The sequence below is a fragment of the Monodelphis domestica genome, chromosome 4 (assembly GCF_027887165.1).
Source record: "Monodelphis domestica isolate mMonDom1 chromosome 4, mMonDom1.pri, whole genome shotgun sequence".
In the NCBI taxonomy this organism is placed as follows: Eukaryota; Metazoa; Chordata; class Mammalia; order Didelphimorphia; family Didelphidae; genus Monodelphis; species Monodelphis domestica.
Window position 1 is genome coordinate 260,615,975 of NC_077230.1, and position 15,509 is coordinate 260,631,483.

The window sequence follows — 15,509 nt, forward strand, 5'->3', positions numbered from 1 at the left end:
TAAACTAGATGCATTCCCAATAAGATCAGGAGTGAAACAAGGATGCCCATTATCACCCCTACTATTTGACATTGTTCTAGAAACACTAGCAGTAGCAATTAGAGAAGAAAAAGAAATTGAAGGCATCAAAATAGGCAAGGAGGAGACCAAGTTATTGCTCTTCACAGATGACATGATGGTCTACTTATAGAATCCTAGAGACTCAACCAAAAAGCTAATTGAAATAATCAACAACTTTAGCAAAGTTGTAGGATGCAAAATAAACCAGCATAAGTCATCAGCATTTCTATATATCTCCAACACAGCTCAGCAGCAAAAACTAGAAAGAGAAATCCCATTCAAAAATACCTTAGACAAAATAAAGTACTTAGGAATCTATCTCCCGAGACAAACACAGGAACTATATGAACACAACTACAAAACACTCCCCACAACACTAAAACTAGACTTTAACAATTGGAAAAAACATTAACTGAACATGGATAGGACGAGCCAATATAACAAAAATGAACATCCTACCCAAACTTATTTATCTATTTAGTGCCATACCCATTGAACTGCCAAAGAATTTCTTAACTGATTTAGAAAAAACCATAACAAAGTTCATTTGGAATAGCAAAGGATCAAGGATATCCAGGGAAATAATGAAAAAAAAAAAAACACAAAGGAAGGGGGCCTTGCAGTCCCAGATCTCAAAGTATATTACAAAGCAGCAGTCATCAAAACAATTTGGTACTGGCTAAGAGACAGAAAGGTGGATCAGTGGAATAGACTTGGGGCAAGGGACCTCAGCAAGACAGTATACGATAAACCCAAAGATCCCAGCTTTGGAGACAAAAAATCTACTATTCGATAAAAACTGCTGGGAAAATTGGAAGACAGTGTGGAGAGTTTAGTGTGGATCAACACCTCACACCCTATACCAAGATAAATTCAAAATTTGTGAATGACTTGAACATAAAGAAGGAAATTATAAGTAAATGAGGCAAACACAGAATATTAAACATGTCAGACCTCTGGGAAGGGAAAGACTTTAAAACCAAGCAAGACTTAAAAAGAGTCACTAAATGTAAAATAAATAATTTTGACTACATCAAATTAAAAAGCTTTTGTACAAACAAAACCAATGTAACTAAAATCAGAAGGGAAGAATCAAATTGGGAAAAAATCTTCATAAAACCCTTTGTCAAAGGTTTAATTACTCAGATTTATATAGAGCTAAAAATCATAACAAAAGAATTTGACATTCAAAACATAAACAATATTTAAATTGTTTTTGCATATTTAAAATGAATAATTAAAATGCTTTTGCATTCAATAGGGAAAAAATAAAATCATATTTAAAAAATCCTGTGTTCGTATCCTAACAGAATGTGATGCACACACTTTGTTTACTTAACAAGTCAGTGTATTATAATTCAATAACCTTTACTACTCTTCTGACATGGATCCAAGAATAGTTCCAAAACAATGCATTTGGGGAAATTACAATAAAATATTATTGAGAGAACAACAACACACACACACAAAAAAAAACAATCCCTACAGTTGAATAGCATTTGCTGATAAATTCATTTGATCCTTGGTTCCCATCACCACAGCTAGGAGTCTGTTTATGGTTTTTGTTATTTGTTTTTAATATGACAATGATTTTAGTATTTAATTCCATAACCTATTAATTTAGGAAATTTATATTTTTATATATCTATTTCAGTTAGATAGTATGGGTTGGGCAAAATAGTTTCTATTTACTGTAGATATGTCTTCTTCATTTGTTACAAATTTACCTTTTTATCATTGATAATGATTTTTTTTCATTTTTATCCATTTAAATATTTGCATTTTTTAGTTTATTTTCTTATTTAAGTTTTGTTCACCTTTCCTTTGATTTAAGGATTTCTCTTTAGTTATTTAAATGAAAAAAAAATTTAAATTGATTTTTGTTTAAAATAACAATTACTTTCCAGTTCTTGATCTGCTCATTTTCTCCTTTATTTAAATAAGTATTTAAAGATGCAGATTTTTCCCTTAGTACTACTTTGGCTTCATCTCACAGATTCTGACATGCTGACTCATTGTTGTCTTTATACTTAATGAAATTATTGCTTCTATGAATTATTCTTTATTCCACCCATTTTTAGGTTTATATTTTTTGTTTCCAATTTTTTGAATGTATGCATTATAGATCATTTATTGAATATATTTGTGTTGTATTTTGGTTGGGAAATATATATTTAATATTCATTTATTTATGAATATTTATGCCATAATAAATGATTTACTTTTTGAAGGTGCCATGTGTACCTTAGAGGTAATTATTATCTTTTCTATCACCATTCAATGGTCTGCACAGTTCTATGAAATTTTAAATTTCTAAGATCCCATTATTTTACTTAATGCATTTATCTTTTTTAAATATACTATTGTAGTTTTATGGTTTATTTCCTCCTTTAATTTATTTACTTTTTACTTTAAAATGTAATTATTATACAATTTAATGCAGTTATGTTCAGTACTGATATTAATTCACTATTTCTGGTAATTTTTTTTAGCAAAGTACTGTTCTTTTCTCTTCCTTTTAACTACTTCTGCTTTTGCTTTTGCTTAGTCTGAGTATGGCAACCACTGATTTTTCTTTCTTCAGCTATAGCATAATAGACGATTCTTCTGCCTCTTGCTTTAATCACATGAGTATTTCTTTGTTTCACATGTGTTTCTTTTAACAAGTATATTGTTGTTTAGAGTTCCCAAATATATTCTTCCCATTGCCATTTCTGCTAACGAGTGCTAAATATTTATTTCCTTTGATCCTATTAACTAATACTTTTCCTTCTATTTTTATCCTATCTTCTTTTATAGAATGTTTTGCTTCTGATTACTGCTTCAGTTAAACTACTCCCTTTCTTATCCCCAAACTTTCTCCTTCCGACTTGGGTAAGATAAATTTCTGTGCCTAAATATGTATATGTGTGTTTTCCCCTTATTTAATCAGTAAAGTGTGAGATCAAATATTACCTATTCACCTATTACTCCCTATGTTGTATAAATTCTTTGTAGACCCCTTTTTTGTTTTAGAAATTTCTCCATTCTTCTTTTAATTCTCCCTTTAATTATCAAATTTATTTTTGCAGTGCTTTCCTTCTTATTTAGAAGCATAATTCAATAATACAAAAGCCCTCTTTCTACTTAAATTTCTTCTAAGATCCTGGTGATGAAGATATTCTGAGGATTTAAATAAATCATTTCCCCTTATGAAAATATTTTTTAAAAAGGAGAATTTTTATTACTCTTTTATTTTAAATTTTTCATTTTGTGCCAATTCTGGCTTCTGTGAATATTTGCATTTTTTTTAAGTTCAGCTCTCATCAGATCTTCACAAAAGTAATGTATTTCTTTATAAATAAACTTTTCCTTTGCAGGATTGTTTCTGAGTAGATTATTCTTCAGTGTAAACCTAAATATTTCTGAAACTCATTCCAACCTCTTGATTTAGGTTGTCAATGTGAATTCTTTTTGCAATTTTAACTATGTAGCTAATGCTATAGTGATAAAATTCTTTTCTTTTTGATGGTGTTTTATACTTTTCCTTTACCTGTCAAGTCTAGATTTTAGATGAAGTATTCATTGGACATTTTGTGTTTTATATTTTTTTAGAAAGAAACCAATGGATTAATTCAATTTTAATTTTGCCTCTAGTTTTAAGATATATGGAAACTTTTGCTTTACATATTCCTGAAAAAAATGATCTCATGGTTCTTTTTTAATAGCTTTCAAATTATCCTATGATTCCAAACTTATTTCACTGGAATCAGCTGTTTTCCCTTTCTTCAAGGGCTAATGTTTTTCCCATGAGATCCTTCACAATTTCTTTTTTTTAGATTATTGATTTTTTCTACTGTTTTTTTAATGTCCTCTGTCATGATTAGTGAAGTTGATTAATTCCTTATTTTAAGGAGTTCTTTTCATTTTTTTAAATTACATTTAATTTTTTAGTCAATATAGAACATACTTCCTTGGCTATAAGAATTATATTATTTCCCTCCCTCCCATCAACCCACCCTTCCCTCAGCTGACTCGCAATTTCTTTGGTTATTACATGTGTTCTTGATCAAAACCTATTTCCTTGTTGTTGGTGTTTGCATTAGGATATTCATTTACAATCTAAACCCCCAACAATATCCCCTCAACCCATGTATTAAAACCGTTGTTTTTTTTTTCTTCTGTGTTTCTACTCCCACAGTTTTTCCTCTGAATGTGGATTGTTTTTTTTTTCTCATGGATGGCTCCAAATTGTTTGGATCATTGTATTGCCACTAATGGAGAAATCCATTACATTTGATTGTACTACAGTGTATTGGTCTCTGTGTACAATGTTCTCCTGGTTCTGCTCCATTCGCTCTGCATCAATTCCTAGAGGTTTTTCCAGTTCACATGGAATTCCTCCACTTTATTATTCCATTGAGCACAATAGTAATCCATCACCAATATATGCCACAATTTGTACAGCAATTCCCCAATTAAAGGGCATCCCCTCATTTTCCAATTTTTTGCCACCACAAGGAGCACAGCTATAAATAATTTGGTACAAATCTTTTTTCCTTATTATCTCTTTGGGATACAAACCCAGCAGTGCTATGGCTGGATCAAAGGGCAGACAGGCTTTTTAGCACACTTTGGGCATAGTTCCAAATTGCCTTCCTGAATGGTTGGATTAATTCACAACTCCACCAGCAATGCATAAGTGTCCCAAATTTGCCATATCCCCTCCAGCATTTATTCCTTTCCTTTGCTGTCATGTTAGCCAAGCAGCTAGGTCTGAGGTTATACCTCAGAGTGGGTCTGATTTGCATTTCTCTGATTATAAGCTATTTAGAACACTTTTTCATGTGCTTATTAATAGTTTTGTTTTCTTTAACTGAAAATTGCCTATTCATATCCCTCGTCTATTTATCAATTGAAGAATGGCTTGATTTATTGTACAATTGGTTTAGCTCTTTATAAATTTGAGTAATTAGACCTTTGTCAGAGGTTTTTGTTATGAAGATTGTTTCCCAGTTTCTTGCTTCTCTTCTAATTTTAGTTGCATTGGTTTTGTTTGTACAAAAACTTTTTAATTTGATGTAATCAAAATTATTGATTTTATGTTCTGTGTTTTTTTCTAGGTCTTGCTTGGTTTTAAAGTAGTTCCTTTCCCAAAGATATAACATATATACTATTCTGTGTTCACCTAATTTGCTTATAGTTTCCTTCTTTATATTCAGGTCATTCACCCATCCTGAGTTTATCTGGGTGTAAGGTGTGAGATGTTGATCCAAACCTAATCTCTCCCACACTGCCTTCCAATTTTGCCAGCAGTTTTTATCAAATAGTAGATTTTGGACACCAAACCTGGCATCTTTGGGTTTATCATAGACTGTTTTGCTGAGGTCACTTACCCAAGTCCATTCTCTCTGTCACTTAGTCAGCACCAAATTGTTTTGATGACCACTGCTTTATAGTATAGTTTAAGATCTGGGACTGCAAAGCCAATTTCCTTCACATTTGTTTTTCATGATTTCCCTATATATCCTTGCTCTTTTGATCTTTCAGATGAACTTTGTTATGTTTTTTTTTCAAATTCAGTAAAAAATTTTGATACTTTTTTGATACTGGTATGGCACAGAAGAAGTAAATTAATTTGGGTAGGATTGTCATTGTTATTATGTTAGCTTGTCCTATCCATGAGCAATCAATGTTTTTTTTCCAATTGTTTAGATCTAGTTTTAATTGTGTGGAGAGTGTTTTGTAGTTGTGTTCATATAGTTCCTGTGTTTCTCTTGGCAGATAGATTCCAAAGTATTTTATATTGTCTAGGGTGATTTTAAATGGAATTTCTCTTTCTAATTCTTGCTGATGAGATGTGTTTGGAGATATATAAAAATGCTGATGATATATGTGGATTTATTATGTATCCTGCAATTTTGCTAAAGTTGTTGATTATTTCGACTAGCTTTTTGGTTGATTCTCTAGGACTCTTTAAGTAAATCATCATGTCATCTGCAAAGAGTGATAGCTTGGTCTCCTCATTGTCTATTTTAATACCTCCAATCTGTTTTTCTTCTCTGATTGCTATAGCTAGGGTTTCTAGTACAATGTTAAATAATAGAGGTGATCATGGGGATCCTTGTTTCATTGCTGATCTTAATGGGAATGCTTCTAATTTATCCGTATTTCAGATGGTGTTTCCCGATAGTTTTAGATGTATACTGTTTATTATTTTTAGGAAAGACCCTTATATTCCTATGATTTCTAGTTTTTTTCAATAGGAATGGGTGTTGTATTTTATAAAAGGCTTCTTCTGCATCTATTGAGATAATCATGTGGTTTTGTCAGTTTGCTTTTTCATATCGTCAAATAAGTGGATGGTTTTCCTAATATTGAATCATCCTCCCATTCCTGGTATGATTACTACCTAGTTTTAGTGAATAATCCTCATGATCACTTGCTGGAGTCTTTCTGCTATTATCTTATTTAAGATTTTTGCCTCTCATGCAATTATTATATTATTAATTAGGAGTTTGGTCTATAGTTTTCTTTCTCTGTTTTTGACTCACCTGGCTTTGGAATCAGTACCATACTTGTGTTGTAAAAGGAATTTAGTAGAACTCCTTTGCTTCTTCTGTCATATAGTTTTATAGTTTGGGGATTAGTTGTTATTTTAATGTTTGATAGAATTCATTTGTGAATCCATCTGGACCTGGGGATTTTTTTCTTAGAGCATTCTTTGATGGCTTACTCAATTTCTTTTTATGATATTGGGTTCATTAGGTAATATATTTCTTCCTGTTAGTCTAGGCAATATATATTTTTATAAATATTCATTCATATCTCCTAGATTGCCATATTTGTTACCATCTAACTGGGCATAATAGTTTTTAAAGATTGCCTTATTTTTCTCTTCATTAGAGGTGAGGTCTCCCTTTTCATCTTGGATACTGTCAATTTGGTTTTCTTTTTTCTTTTTTTAATTAAATTGACCAGTATTTTGTCTATTTTTTCTTTGTTTTTTCAAAGTACCAGCATCAAGTATTATTGATTAAATCAATACTTCCTTGATTTTCAATTTTATTAATTTCTCCTTTGAGTCTTAGGATTTCTAATTTAGTCTTCATCTGAGGATTTTTAATTTTTTCACTTTCTAGTTTTTTAATTTGCATGCCCAAATCATTGACCTCTGCCTTCTCTAGTTTGTTAATATATGAACACAAGGATATAAATTTCCCCCTGCTTACTACTTTGGCTGTATCCCATAGGTTTTGAAAGGATATCTCAACATTGTCATTTTCTTCAATGAAATTATTGTTTCTATGAATTGTTCTTTAACTAATCAATTTTGGAGAATCTTATCATTTAATTCCCAATTAAAATTTGATTTCTCTCTCCATGTACCCTGACTAATTATTATTTTCATTGCATTGTGATCTGAGAAGGTTGCATTTATTATTTCTGCTCTTTTGCACATATGTGCAATGTTTTTATGCCCTAATACATGGTCAATTTGTGTGAATATACCATGTGCTACTGAAAAAAAATATGTATTCCTTTTTGTCCCTATTTATTTTTCTCCACACATCTACTCACTCTAATTTTTCTAAGATTTCATTCACTTCTCTTACCTCTTTCTTATTTATTGTTTGGTTTGATTTATCTCATTCTAATAGAAGACTGTCAGGTCTCCCACTAGTATACTTTTTCTATCTAGTTCATCCTTGAGCTCCACTAGTTTCTCCTTTAGAAATCTGGATACTTTGCCATTTGGTGCATACATGTTGAGTATGGATATTTCCTCATTGTCTATACTGCCTTTTATCAGGATGTAATTACCTTCTCTATCTCTTTTCACTAGATCTAATTTTACTTTGGCTTTGTCAGATATCATGATTGCAACTCCTGCCTTCATTTTATCAGCTGATGCCCAATAGGTTTGGCTCCATCCTCTTACTTTGACCCTATGTGTATCTACCTTCCTCGTTTGTGTTTCTTGTAGGCATCATATGGTATGGTTTTGGATTCTAATCCACTCTGTTATTCACTTGTTTTATGGGTGAGTTCATTCCATTCACATTCAGAGTTATGATTACCAGCTGTTTATTTCCCATCAGTTTGATTTCTACTCCTAGTCCTGCCTTTTCTTTTTTCACTATTTCCTTCTACATCAATGTTTTATTTTTAATCAATCCCCCTAATTCCCACCCTTATTTTACTTCCCTTTCTACCCCCTCCCTTCCTATTCCCCCTTTATTTTCTTTACAGTCTTTTTAAACACCCTCACCCTCTCCCTCACTTGTACTCCTTCTCTCCCCACCAGTCCATTTGTTACTCTTCTACATCCCTGTAGGGTGCAAATCAATTCTCTGCCCCAATAGACTGTATTGCTTTTCCCTCTTTGGGTCAATTTCAATACACGTAAGAGTTGAGTATTTCCTGTCTCCAATCACTTTACCCTTCCAGTGTATTGATGTTCTTCCCCCCCCCCCACCATGTGCTTCTTTTTGACATATAAATTTAAACCCTTCAGTTTCTTTTCCCATTTCTTTTAGTATTAACCTCTTTTTTAGCTCTCTTTGTGTAATATATGTTTTGTTTTCCCTCCTTTTAAATTACCTTTTGATGATTCTCTTGAGTTCTGTGCTTGGGTATCATATTTTCTGTTCAGGTCTGGTCTTTCCTTTACAATTGCTTGGAATTCTTCTATTTTGTTAAATGGTTGTACTTTACCCTGTAAGAATATAGTCAGTTTTGTTGGGTACTTGATTCTTGGTTGTGTAAATATGGAAATTTGAACCCCAGACTTCAATCCCCAGAAGTCCTTGCTCTGGTTCCCAGGAAGCCCTCTAATCTCATTGAGATTCCCACCTGAGCGAGATCAAAAATTTCTATTTAATCTGGCTGTAAAGCCTACTGGGTCTCTCTTCCTACTTCTGCTTCAGAGCGCACGTGGCTCTCCATCTAGCAGGCAAGATGTGAGTGGTTGTGAATGGGCTAGACATGTGCTTTCTTATTTTGTATTTTCTTTATATTTTAATCTTTAATAAACTTCTAAAAATATAATACTTTTAGCAGAAAACCTAATTTTAAATTCTACAAGTTTGGTGTAACCACTTTGGGAAAACGAAATACCCTCAATCTTCTTATCTATTGTAACTAAGTTCAGCCTTTAATAGCTAGTGCCTAGTTTGTTTATTTTTTTAGCCACATTTCTCTGGCCAAGGTTTTTTACCCTCAAAAAGCTGTTGCTGATCCAGCTCATTCCAGCCATTAGATAGCTCACTGGCTCCTGGCCCAGCCCAGCCCATACCTGCCTGCCTACCTGCAGCCATCTGCTCCAGACCTGTTTGCTGTTTGACCCAGACTGCCGCTCACCTGATCCCATCCTTGGCCTACCCCACTGCCTCCAATTCAGACTCATATGAACCACTTGGCCCAGCACTTCTGACTTATCACCCAAGGCCCAGGACTCATTTCTATCAGCTGTTAAAAATGGGGGTAATTTTCGCTTAGGATACATTTTGCCTCCACGTGGACTGGGGGTAGGGGATCACTGGAGGGGAGAAAGAAAGGGAGAGAAGGTGGAGGCTTTTCCAAACTGGAACTTATAACCATGACTGATTTAAAAGGATATATTTTAATTGCATTGGTCCTTTTATTTACTTCACCTGCCTGCCAGAGGAAAAATTCAGCTCCCTGCAACTTCAACTTTGGAGGGGCAGCTAGGTGTCTCAGTGGATTGAGAGCCATGCCTAGAGATGGGAGGTCCTGGGTTGCAATCTGGCCTCGGACACTTCCTGTTGGGGTGACCCTGAATGGGTTGCTTAAACCCCATTGCCTAGACCATACCAATATTGCCTTCTGACAATAGGCATCTAAATGGATAAAAAACCAAGGAACTTTAAAGAGACTGGAGGTTATATTTTTAAGGCATTTCAGACTCAAATGTTTTATAAAAATCTCTGTATCCTATTACATTTACTGATTGCTTTGTTTAAGATTTAACTTTGTGATTTTAAGTTCATACATTACTGCATTCAATATTATTCTGTTATACTGTTCATTTTAATGTACTGAGTTTTAACTACTGTTATATTCTGTTGCTTTTCCCCTATAATCATACTGAACGAACTAACACTAAATAAGCCCATATAAAAAACAGCTTTTCTATTGTTGACTTTGTAAATTGTCACATAGAGGATAGATGTACTCCATCAGAAAAATTGCTACAATTGTATAGCAAACTTTGGAAAAATTAATGTGCTAAATATCTTAATTGATTTTAAGGGTTCTTTAGACATGATTTTTAGAAATTTTCTTAACAATCTCTGGTCAATTTTGCCTGCCCCCAACACGAGGTGTAAGGCCCATTTTAACAGCTGAAGTGAAATACATTTTATAGCCCCCAAACTTCCCACATTTCTAAAAAATGTGAATGGAAGTTGGGCAGTTAATCCCAGGGCATTTGTACCCCTAAAAAGCCTCAAAAAAGGAGCATCTCTCATTCATAACTCTTTAGTGCACTACTTTACTTCCACCAGAATGATATCTAGATTTCTTGATGATGTTCTAAACCTAAAATAAGTTTTACTTTGTTTAAAAATATATTCACCAAGGTTGAAAGATTTGCTATGTTTGTAAAAAATTGTGACAAATATCCATCAGTTCATAGGCTTTTAAAAATTCCATACAGCAACTCATGTGAAATGTGCTACTGTGTTTGTTTGATATTGTAATTAATTTGGCTATTGAGAATTTTTGGGATATTGATAGCTACATATTTGTACTACTGTTCAATTCATTTGCTTGTACTCACAGTGGATCATGGCAAGAAATGAAGAGGAAATGGATCTCATTTTTGGTGAGAAAGCCTTGTATGCTATATTTTCTTAGCTGACACAGTATATCAATGACTATAAGCTACATGTTTATTTTTAAAACTTATTATATTTTTGTTGCATGTGCAATATACTATTTCAGTTTTTTTTATTTTTTTCTCTCTTTTTATATTTGAAGCACATGTCACCATCATTAAGATTTTCTTTAACCTTTTGATTTAGCAGTAATATAAGTTAAAATACATTTGCTATAATGTCAATGCATGCTCCAAAAGTTTGAGACTATACAAATGATGCTACTAATTGTTTAAAAAAATTATGGGACTTTGCTTAATGATTCTGTCTGATTCCAGGACAAGGTATACACAAAAGAGCCATCGCATAGGACCAAAGATAAACCAATCCAGGACAGATTGATGCACTTCTAAGCAAATACAAAAGTCTTGAACATAGTGTGAAGACTCAAGTTTGCTATGTTTAACATTTGTTATGGCATAGGCCATTCTTGGGTACACACTCACTCTGAAAATACTTACAAATGAGTATCCCCAAACTTGGCTCCTACTTGGCTCCTATAATCTGGTCCCCTTTCTGTCTTTCATAGTTTGCAAACTTTCTGTAGTCCTGGCTACTGACTGAGTAGATGCTTACTTGCTTAGATCATTTTAATTGGGCCCTGATTCAAGGACCTGTTATAGATTTATTTTTCCATTACTTACAATTTTTTACACATACAATTTTGATAGTCTATATTTTCATCCAGAAATTATCTTTTTTTATTTGGATTTTTCTGATGTCTTTTTAATTTCTCTTGCCAATTGATTCATATACCTCATCCCTCAGCCATGTATCCCTAAGTGATCCTATGTTTTTCATTCAATCACCCTTTTAATGGGGAAATGTAAAAAATATTATTATTTTAAATTGCAAAGCTTAATTCCTTTTAAGAAGAATTTTAGGTAAAGAAACATGATACCTCTCAGAATCCAGAAACTGAACTGTTTGGAGAAGACACCATGAAGATGCCTCCAGACCACAAGCTGCACAAGAAGATCAAAATTGAACTTTGGGTGTGGTTGATTGAAGATTTATTTGTATTTATACTTTCATGCCAAAGGAGACTGCCCACTAACTGGCTTTTTGTCAATGAGTCTAGCAGTTATTGGCTTTGTTCTTTTTTCCTCTTATCCTCAAATTATTGTAATCCCCAAATTGATTATATTTTCATGACCCTTTGGGGAAAATATTTTTCCCAAATGCTCAAACAGAGGTATGTAAAATGGAGACTTGAACTCCGGACTTCAATCCCCAAAAAGCCCTTGCTCTAGTTCCCAAGATGCCCTCTAATCTCACTGAGATTCCCACCTGGGCAAGATAAAAAGCTTCTATTTAAACTGGCTGTAAAGCCTACTGGGTCTCTCTTCCTACTTCCACTTCCAAGCAGACGCATCTCACATGATGTAAGTGAAATTGAATGGGCCTTTTGGCCCTCCTGGCCCATGCTTTCTTACTTGTATTTTCTTAAATTCTTAATCTTTAATAAACCTCATAAAATATAATACAGAGAAACTAAATTTTACCTGCTTAAATTATGTTTACCAGAGAAACTAATTTTAAATGCTACAATTGTAGACCTAGTTACCTTGCTTTCCAGAATATCATATTACATGACTTTTGGTCCTTCAATGTAGATGCAGCCAGATTCTGTGTTATCCTCACTGTGGTTCCATGATATCTGAATAACTTCTTCTTAGCAGATTGTAATATTTTTTCCTTTGGTCTGATAGTTCTAGAATCTGGCTATAACAGTCTTAGGTGTTGTCAGTTGGGGATTAAGTACAGGATGTGATCTGTGCATTTTTTCAATCTCCACTTTTACTTCTTGCTCTAGAATATCAGTGTAGTTTTCTTGGATAATTTCCTATAGTATGATGTCCAAGCTTTTTCTCTTGTCATGGTCTTCTAATAGACCAATGATTCTTATGTTGTCTCTCCTGGAACTATTTTCTAAATCTACTGTTTTGTGAATGTGATGATTCATATTTTCCTCAATTTTTTCATTCTTTTGGTTTTGTTTTATAGCGTCTTGTTGCCTTTTAAAGTCACTTGATTCTAGTTGTTGTATTCTGATTATTAAAGACTGGACTTCATCCCTGGCATTTTGATCATCCTTCTCCTTCTGGTCTGATTTTCTTTGGAGGTCATCTTTCACCCTCTTTACCTCATCTTTCATCTCCTTTGCCTCATTTTCTTTTTTTTTGTTGTTGGTGAATCAATTAATTGTGATTCTTAGAGATATTATATCTAACAAATAAATCCCAAAGATTCATTTTCCATATGTCATGCTTATATAAAGACTATTTCCTATCAATTCTTATCAATTTTTTATCAATGCACTAGTAACCTGTCACTTCCCCCTTTCTCTTTAGCAAAACATGCTCAGTTCAATTTTGTCACTGAATTTTAGAGCTGGAAGGGACCTCAGAGGGTATCTAGTTCAATCTATGACCAGACAAGAATCATTCCACAGCAATCACTAACAAATGGGCATCCAGAAGAATTCTGTGGTTGTCAATTCAGGTCAGCAATGTGCAGAATACTCCTGCAGAGATGTTCAGCAGAGAGGAACTCCTTTCAGGCTCTGAAAATTGCAAGAGATGATCTTCATTAACACATAATCTCGTGGCTGAACTCGGATTAGGCCCTACAATCAATGCCATCTCCCATTTCTGTGTCATGGAAGATTACTCTGATGTTTCCATCATTCCTTCCACATAACTCAATGGTATAGTGCTTACTGGGCCCCTCCACAAGGATAAGCTGCATGTGGCCAACCATAGCCACGTTGGCTTCTGTGGTACCTTTTTGGAAGGCAGTAATCAGATCCACAAGATGCCTCTGCTTCACCTCCTGTGGGACATCATCTTGAAGCCTGTGATATGCTCATGTCTTCTGTCTCATGCTGTATGAAAAAAGGAAACCCACATTGTATTGGACTTCCTGAAGCAAGGGCAGTGTCTTGAGGAAATCTTCTGTTTCTCCAGAGTCCAGCAATGAAATAACTGCTAAGGTTCACTCCTGAAACAGAATCTCTGATATGGTGAATCAAGTCCAAATAATCTTCCCTTGTATATCCTCTTCTCATGAGTTCCAAGACCTGGTTACTTCCACTCTGGCCTGGAAGGTGTATCTGTTTACAAATATGGTTTCACCCTTGGATTAATTGTAGAACCTCATCAGGAAAGTCCTTGGGGTGAGGAGAAGTGAAGCGGATCCTCTTTTCAGGATCAGCCCTGGAGACTTGATCCAGAAGATTAGCAAACTGAAGGCCTCCTTTCTTGGTTTTGTAATTTTTACTAAATCCTCAACTCAGATGAGTGGACGTGGCATTATTGAATTGGATTGTCTCAATAGCTATTGACATTCTGACCAATGAGTGTTACTTCTTTAAGGCCCTGCTGAGAGAGTTTCTTTACTTCTTCCAGAATGGAGGCAATTGGCCAACTTCTTTCATGGCCACGTGTGAAAGGAACAATACAGTAGCTACACATGTTATCACAACCTCGCAAAATTGACACAAATGCTGATGTGGCATTTGAACTTGTCTGGACTGGCATGATGTCTGCATAGGTCTCCTCTAGTGAAAGCAAAACATTAGCAAATTGCTGTCCAGAATAAGCCAAAGACAGCGGCCGAGGAAGATTCTGGTAAGTATCTGGTCCAGCTACAATATCCACCAATTTTTCCTGTGCAGCATCTCTTCCTTCAACCTTTCAGCCATATATCCAAACTTTAGGATACCTAGAATCCTAATTCAAAGGGGAACTTGTGATCTGAGATGTCTGGCCTTTACAGATTTAAGTCATTTTAAAGAATTACAAATAGCCTGTTCAGCCTTTTCCCTTATTGAACATGTGACAAGAAGAATCACGTCAGCCTCGTGGACAGTGTTAGTTCTCAAGTAGCCACTCTTCTAAAGAATGGCCCAAGCAATCTCTGCATCATTAACATTCATTTGGCAACCAAAAGTCTGTAGGTAGACTTTTCTCCCTCTTCCTAAAAGGGCTTCTGGAGTAAGATAAGGTGGTGGATGCTCCACTGTTGCAGAGGAATCAGACTTCTCTTGAGGAACAGAGGCATTTCTTAGAAAGTGCTGAAATGTTGGTCCTGCTGCCAGTCTAGAGCTGAAATCTCTCTGGAGTCTATCATCTTGCTGTTTTTCTAACTCTGGGTACACTTCTGCATTGAGATGGCTTGTTGTTCTGTAGGTCCTGAGTATTTGCCTGATTACTGAAGACAATGGACTCTACCTCAGAGTCTGACCTGTTCTCAATGCACATTTTAAAGGCTGCATCTTGGGAGCAAGGGATCCCAACCCTTCCTGGTTTTGCAAGGATACTCCTGGGACTGACGACTGGCAGCCTGAAGCCAGGAGGTCACAAAACAACCTCCAGGTTCCTTTGGTGACTCTTTGCCTCATTTTCAAGTGGTTGATTTTTACTTCTCAAGTCACTATTTTCTTGTTTTTGTTCAAGTGCTTCTGTTTCCAGATGACTTATCTTAGTTTTTTAAGTTCTTTTCCCAATTGTCTTCAGCCTCTCTTAATTGTGTTTTGAATTGTATTTTGAGTTCTTCCAAAGCCCA

At 34.5% G+C, this 15,509-nt stretch overlaps 1 pseudogene; it reads right to left on the reverse strand.

The window, feature by feature from the left end:
* Positions 1 to 13,166: 13,166 nt before the first annotated feature.
* Positions 13,167 to 15,219, reverse strand: LOC100009943 (mitochondrial tRNA methylthiotransferase CDK5RAP1-like; annotated as a pseudogene).
* Positions 15,220 to 15,509: the final 290 nt, after the last annotated feature.